General features: G+C 41.5%; 1 long non-coding RNA gene across 1 annotated transcript; it reads left to right on the top strand.

Annotated features, from left to right (window-relative positions):
• The first annotated feature begins 3329 nt into the window (after positions 1–3329).
• On the top strand, positions 3330–7256 carry LOC145436848 (uncharacterized). The gene is made up of 3 exons (XR_013914438.1): positions 3330–5790; positions 6648–6784; positions 6916–7256. It is a non-coding gene; the product is annotated as an uncharacterized LOC145436848 (long non-coding RNA).
• Positions 7257–8412: the final 1156 nt, after the last annotated feature.

Below are 8412 nucleotides of genomic sequence, written 5' to 3'. Positions count from 1 at the left end.
AGCGGTTCCCAACCTTTTTCGTCTCGTGCCCCCCTTGGTCGATATTTGAGCTAAGATTCCCCCCCCCCTATGAAAAAGTTGCCTGTGACTAAAAAAGTGCTTTTTAACGCGCAACCATTTGTTGACTGAGCAATTAATGGCCAAACACATTCAGTTTTGTCCGAACTATGGCGAATGCGGACCGCACTAAACTTTGGTAAAGTACAGTCAAATTCTACCTGTTTTTGACCGGTCGGGTAGCCGCGGAAGAAAAATAATTCACCAAGTCCGCTTGCTATGGACATGAGTTGAATCGATGAATTTGGTACGATATGTTTTTCACGTTAGCTCATATGTTGACCTAAAAGTTGAACAATTTCACTAGCGGCCTTGTACTGAATTCGGCTTGACGTTTTCCTGTTTGGTACCAATTTGGTCGAGAGGCTGTCGCGGACCCAACGAAATCGTCTCGTGAGCCTCACTTTATCAATGGGTGTAATATCTACGGAAGCCATTTAAACATACACCTAGCTTGAAATCCGCCTAAGAAATACACACTTGTAAAGAACCAATTTATACTTAACAGTTCTATACCATAAACATCTAAAAAAAACTCGTAAACCCAGTGTATTTTCCCATAAAATGCCAAAGCCAGATTTCCCCTAAAAAAATTAAGCCAGATTCCCCCCTAAAAATTGCAAAAATCCTCCCAAGGGGGGGATCCCCCCCCCGGTTGGGAACCACTGCACTACAGAAATCAGATACTGCGTCATAAAATGCACCTCAATGCGGTGGAACATTTTGACCGCGTTCGTCGCGCTTATCTTATGTCGGTGGTGCGCGAGCACTGCATAAAACCTCGAAATGGTACTTGAGTGAAAAACGGTTGAGAACCACGAACCACTGCTATACAAGAATGGAGTGGAAGTGTGGAACATAGGTCATGAATTGGGCGATCTGTAATGTGGGCTCTGGTGATTGCTACTTGCTAGGGTTTGCAATAGATTTTTTCACGGTCCGGATGAAATCGTCTGGCTGGCCGTGTCTGGCCTGTCGGGATTGTGTTTGACAGCCCTGCTATACTGTTAGGTCGGTGCGGCTATCTGGTTATGTGTTTTAATCAGGTCCGAAACAACATTTTTTCTGCCTCTTCCGCCAAAAAAACACTGATCTTTGGCCCACCATAGGTTAGTCGATGTAACTTCTTGGGCACTTACAATATGCATTTGGCTGAATGACTTCTGTCAATATTATTGATTCTTCCATATATTAGGCTAGGCCTACTATAAAATGCACCGCAGCAGGTAGCACATCCGGTGATTTCCAACTTTTTATGGTCGCGACCTCATTTCCAACTTCAAAATGTTCCGTGGCCCAGCTCCAAACTGGATAAGCTGATTACTAAAAAATTTTAGCTTGCTCACACTTACGGCATAGGAAGCTGATTATACGCCCAACATCATCGCGATCCCCAGATAAAGGAAAACGACCTCAAGAGTCGGAACCACTGTCTGTGACAGAAGCATCCAATCGGCCTTAACCAACTCTAATAATATACCGTTAGCGATTATAATCAGACTTATTTCATTATATGATGGTTATTTATATTTATTTTCATTGCTAATTTGGCGAGGGTGGTACTTGGTGTCCATACTACTATCAAAATACGTTGCATTAACTCGCGCGATGCGCGAAGAAAGAATTTTGAATAGCATAAATCTGCTTAAAAATAATATTGTTTATGTTTATTTACGAAAAAATTTTAAGCCTACTTCTAGCTTTCAAAATTCCGGATATTTCGGCATATTTTTGAAATTCCTCCCGGACGCAGATTTTTCAGTGAAATTCCGGACATGTCCGGGAAATTCCGGACGTATGGCAACCCTAGGGTAATCTGACTTTGTCATTGCATCGGAAGATATAATCGGTACAAAGGTTTTTAGATTGTTATGATATAGAACTGTTTAGAAATTATTTCTTTTCAATTGTATGTTTCTTTAACGGATTTAAAGCTATTGGTGTATGTTTAAATGCCTTCCGTAGATATTACACTCCTTGATAAAGTGAGGCTCACGAGACGATTTCGTTGGGTTCGAGACAGCCTCTCGGCCAAATTGCTACTAAGCATTAAAACGCCAAGCCGAATTCTGCACATGGCCGCTAGCGAAATTGTTTGACTTTTCAAGCCAACATAATTATGAGCTAACGTTAAAAACATATCAAATTAATCGATTCCACTAAAGTCTTTAGCAAGCGCACTTGGTGATTTATTTTTTGTCAGCGGTTACCCAACAGGTCAAATTTGACTGTACTTTACCAAAGTTTAGTGCGGACCGCATTCGCCATAATACGGACATATCTGAATATGTTTTGTTATTAATTGTTCAGTCCAGTGTTGGGATGACTCGAGTCAGACTCGAGTCAACTTTTTCGAATGACTTGAGTTGACTCGGGTCACTTTGCAAAAATGACTTGACTTGATTTGTTTCGACTCGGCGCTTCGAAAATGCGGATTGACTCGTGACTCGGACCAAAATTTACGAGTCAATTTCAAGGCATCAAGGAAACAGTGTCGATTAAATCACTGTATTTTCTGTATGTTCGTTTTGCTCGCAATACGCCTGTGTCACATTGTGAGAGTAACCAATCACCAGTCATTCACCGATTGTGCGTGTGCGTTTCGCTGATGATCCCATATTGTTACACCACAAACAAATTGACAACAAACGAAATGATCGCTGCTCACGTTGATGTAGTAGCAATAGATTTATCTAATAGCAACGTATTTCTGTTTCTTAGAAGGCTCAGTGCTTACGTTTCGCAGTGATAACTTTCTCACCCTCTTGTATGATTGTATTATTATTATGATATAACTTGTTTAGACTTCTAAAGGCTTCGTACTCGATCCTCTTGGCTGATAATAACATAGTGTTGTTACTCACGTATTTTATTTGCAGTTCTAAGAGTGTGAACGACACAACGCCTTCTTGCATGCATCTTCAACTTTATACTTCGTTGTTTGATTCAAGATGAATGGCCAATTATTTTGTCTTAAAAACAGCTAGCGAAATGTAATGATTTAAAATCGTCACTGGTACTTCGAAAATTCAATTTGACTAGAATTGTGACTTGACTCGAGTCACCTCCAAAAAAAGAGGGACTTGACTTGACTCGAGTCATCTTCGAAAATCGAACGACTTGAATTGACTCGAGTCAAAATGTGCAATGACTCGAGATGACTCGTGACTCGAAGGTAGTGACTCTGATCTCAACACTAGCTCAGTCAACAAATGGCTGCGCGGTGAAAAGCACATTTTTTTAGTCACAGGCAACTTTTTCATAGGGGGGGGGGGGTAGCTGAAATATCGACCAAGGGGGGCACGAGACGAAAAGGTTGGGAACCACTGCCTTATGCGATGCTGTAAACTTTCATGGGTGCGTTGGTCAAGTGAAAAAATTATTTTAATTCAGACTTACTGTGAAAGGGTGCATTTTATTGCATCCAAAGGACCGTCGAAATCGACGGTGGAATATTTCCTGCGAGCACTCTGGGATAATCGAGTTGACAAAGTGATTACGTTGAACAATTCGAAATTCGAGGTACGAGCTTGAATCTCTCTTTCACAATAATTTTTTCTATAGTTTTCTAAGTTGAAGCAAGGCATTGTAAAGCTATGGACAATAAGGGATACCAAATCCAATGCAAATCACAATTTTTCGCGATTTCGTAGCCAAGGTGAACGGTATTAGTTTGTCCGAAAGCATGCGTTATTCGATGTTCAACCGAACTTCACACCATTCTCGGATTCGAATTTGACCCTCTACTCACTGACTTGGACTAGGACTTGTCTCGATGGTCAATTTAAAATGACTCGACTTGACTCGAGTCAAAACTATAAAAGTGAGATTGACGTATGCCAGGGAACCAATGTTCCCTTTAATTTTTCACGATTCGGCGCACACTCACCAACTCACTGTGCGGTTCAATGGAGGACAGTGCGTAACGACCAGGAAATAATTACAAAAGGTCATCACTGCGGCTTTCTCGGTCGCGGCACTGATTTTTTTGAGAGCGGCTACTTTGACAGCAGTGCGCGGCCGCGCACGCGCGCAGCTGTTAGGGAACATTGATCGGAACCTTGTGAATTGGTTGCAACCCTGCTCGAGAACCACTGGTTAAGCCTATATGAGTTGATGAGTTATTTATTTGGGCTTTTGATCAAAGCTCACTTCTGATTACATTTAGCCGAAACTATCCGAAACAGAATATGTATTAGAATCTGTGTCTCACTCGACTGCTACGAAATTGTGCAAAGTTCCGTCCCATCGTATTATGCTAATAATGTTATTGAAATGTCATCGAAAATATCGAAATCGATGGTCTAAAACAGAGATTCTTCTTTTTCTTCCAGAGCTCTCTTCAGAAATATATATGATCTGGCGACTCCCCCCATATTTTAAAGGTTGCACTAATCACGATGGTGCGATACATCGGGGTGTTGTCCGGGGAAATGAAAGTACTTCGCGCTTGAACCACGCCCAATCAACACTTAACTAATAAACGATATATTACTTTTATGTACTATTTGCTCGATCAACCCAAGGTTGTTATTTCAATCGTTGGGTACGACATCATACCCATTGGTTACGAGCCCAATGTACACACCCAGATTTCAACCCTGCGAATGATGATGTGCTGAAGTAGCATTGAGTATAGTTTTATTGCTTAGTGTGATCATTGTGCAATCAGTAAATCACCTGGAACATGACCAATTTCAGTTTGTAGGTCCCAGATGCATCGAGATAGTTTATCATTTTTTCCAGAATACTTTTAAGTGTGTCTACTGTACAGAGGGATACCACTAATAAAATTGGTATAGTGCCACTTTCCAAGACTTAGATATGCAGTAGCCTATGCTGCAACATACAACGCCTATTGTTATAACACTCATATCTAGTGTGATGGAACTTTTTAGTTGAATCTTTGCCAACTAAACGTACGCGCGCATGAATCATGAGACCAACATTTGAGAAGAATTACACTCCACGGAAATATACAGCATAAATCGCCATTATATGATATGCGCGACGAAAAATTACAACATTTGATGAATTTAGTAGAAGTAAAAATCACATCGAGAAGTCAGCTATTTGTAGAACTATAGATCTAATGTTATACTACACATCCCTATATGACCTACTGCAAATGCTAAGCCATTTTCTTTCGCGCTCCCGTAGCGTTCTAACGCCCCTCAAATGACAAGTCATCCCAACAGTGGTAAAATGTTTAACAACCATTCATCTTCTTTCTCGTATAAGCTAACAGCTACACTAAGGCTATTCTTGTGATATTGAGCATTGGTCACGAACTGACGGTCCATTGTCAGCATGTAGCCCTCGGGACATCACCTGGACGGAAACAGGTTATGTAAACGTGGTATTGAGTGACGCAACAGTATCATAGATCCTTGGCCTTTCAATATTGCTATTTTTTGGCCGGGGTGGCGTCTACCAAGTTGGAAAATTAGCCCTCATGGAAAATAGGCCAATTTTGAGTTGGTGACCCCCGGCATAAAAGTAATGTCTGGTTCACCGCAGATCCTTTGAGGATGCCAATTTGAAAGGTGCGGTATCTTGACCATTTCGTTCATGCTGTAGGACGACCAAGGTCAATTTTTCGAATACTGGCCTTCGGTGCTCCATGCACCATTGTCCTACAACAGCATAAGCATCACCCTCCACAGTGTGAACAAAAGAAGGGCGTCGATCGAAAGAATATTTTATCTAAAGAAGCGAAATCAACAACCACGGGTGAGTGAACCATGAATATATATACATGTGCACGAGAAGCGGTAGATGTGAGTATTTGCTTTGGAACGATTTGAAGTTTCCGAGATTCAGTTTATCTGGGTTGCTCCTACTCGCTGTTCCCTCGGGTATTTACATAAGAGCATGGAGACGGGTCTGGTTACGGACGCATGCTACTAAAGAACGAGAAAAGAGTCGCGGAAACCAGACAGCATCAATATCAATGACTCTGCTAGGACATGCAATAACACCGTGTCAACATCACGTTATTGCATTGAGATATTCTAGCAACGTGTCAGGATATGATATGAATCGGATCTTCAATAGCGACGACACCCGGTTATAGGGATTGATAAACAGCCTAAAACATGGCACCATCGACGATTTCACGTGGAGGTGATTTCACAAACCATAATTGGGACGCCACACCTAATCAAATATTTATATATATATATGGTTGTCGCAAATCCACGGCAGAAATAAAGGCTACTTATAGATGCGACTGGCATTCGGCTACGATATTGCGCAACCGACTAAGGGTAATAATTTAACTTTAAACTGATCGTACCACGTACGTGTACAATCCAATGATATGTCGCCAAGGGCGGAGTTCATCTTGTTACTCTCTTAATTTATTCTCTGTTGCTGAGCGAGTTTGTCGTTATTTACGTTAACGTGAACCAAATATCGCAAGGTAACATAACCATTCAAAATGTTCGTCAAGTCAATGCAATGGCGACTTGATATGCACTGATATGCTGAGCCGGCGTGGAACATTTTATTGCTTGGTAATGGTGTGATACCGACATTTGATGTTGGAAAATTAGCTGGATTCGTACCCCACGGTATTCATTTTCCAGACAATCATACAGCATCAATTTGTACATTGGAAGAGTGACCAAGTCCCCGAGAACGAGGATTTGCTGATTGATCTTATCAAATACACCATCGAGAATGACGACCAAGCAAATGCTGCAACGGTATTGGTGCATTGCACGTGGGTGATTTTCAGTTTTAACATGAATCCACAAATTACTGATCTATCTTGTCGATCGAATTTTAGTCGTACATTTGTATATTATTTTTTCCCATATAAATCTTTCTTTTTCTGTGTATCCTCAACTCCAGTGACGGATTGAGGAGAACAGGAGTATTCATAGCAGTCGCAAACATCATCGCAAGGGTGGAGAGAGAGAATAGAATTGACGTCGCTCGCACCGTTAAAAATCTCCGAGATATTCGACCAGGAATGGTCAGAACTCTGGTAAGTCTCCGTCATTCTTGTCTTGTCTTGGCACTGTGTTATGCAGGATTACGTCTAAAACAAGCGCTGTTTTAATCAATTGCCTTCAAAAACATGTTTATTTAGATGTTAATTACCCCACAATTGTGGAAACACGTACGAAAAAACATGCATTATGGGCCTACGGCCGATATGCACCCAAAATAGCTGACATATCCGATGGGGGGGGGGGCTTGAACCCAAGAAATCGTCGTCAGTACAGCATGCAGATATATATCATTGGTGCGGAATGGGTGTTCTGATGACGATGACCGCCGACCGTAAAAATGCTTCATAACGATGTAGTCCTGGTTAAATATATTTTTGATCTGTTCATTAGACAGTGGTCGGAAGCCATTTTCGTTGAAGAAGCCATATTTACCCTATATTTTCAATTGTCAATGTCAAACCACTGTGATGTCACAATTAAATATTCGTGTCGTTATGACAAAAAAGAACAATAAAAAACATGTTTTAAACAAGTGCCTTGTTCCCTAGACCACTAGGGTGGGGAACCACCTATACGAATGGCGAGGTGGGGTCAAATTGCCTCCTTCAGTTAATATGCTTTTTCCTTATCAATTTTGCTATACAGCTGTCTGGGGTCAAACATACCCCATCACTTTATCTGACCAGCAAAAAGATGTGAAAACTCGTTGTCATGCCTCATTGACTCTTCGTGACATAAACAATGCGAAAGAGCCATAAACAGTCGAAATCGATCCGACCACAATGAGTAGAGAAATACTTAGTCTATCCACTATACCAGTGGTTCTCAACCTTTTTTCAGTCACGCCCCCCTTTATGATAGTGAAAATTTTCGTGCCCCCCTTATCGTCGTATCAAAAAATCCAACGGGGATGCTAGCAACCCCAACAGATTGTTTGATGGCATGGAAGGTTATGACTGTTGATGAGAGAATTCAAAAATATGACACTCGCCCTCCTTGGCGATGATCAAAAAAATCGCGCCCCCTGACCCCCTTACATTTATCGTCACGTCAAAAAGAGCACATCGTCTAATACAGAGGTGGGCAACCTTCTTGCTAATCATGGCCGCATTTCGGTTACTTATGTAGCCTAAGGCCGCATTCCAGGGCATAGCCGCAATGAACGATCTGGACGCAAAATACCTATGGTAAACTGTCCTTATCCATTCCCGGTGAACTCGGGACTATTCTATTTTTCACAACGGCCTATTGTACGCACCGAAATCGCGAGTGGTAATGTTATGATTTATGAATAGTTGCTGGGAGTGCACATTGTCGCGCAGAGCGCGAAAATTTTTCAGAGCTGCGAATGAATTGTAAGTACTTGGGGATTCCCATTCCTGCTCCAATTAAG

The sequence above is a fragment of the Botryllus schlosseri genome, chromosome 4 (genome assembly GCF_051294905.1).
Source record: "Botryllus schlosseri isolate E-star chromosome 4, Bs_hap1, whole genome shotgun sequence".
Lineage (NCBI taxonomy): Eukaryota > Metazoa > Chordata > Ascidiacea > Stolidobranchia > Styelidae > Botryllus > Botryllus schlosseri.
This window is presented reverse-complemented; position numbering and strand designations above follow the sequence as displayed.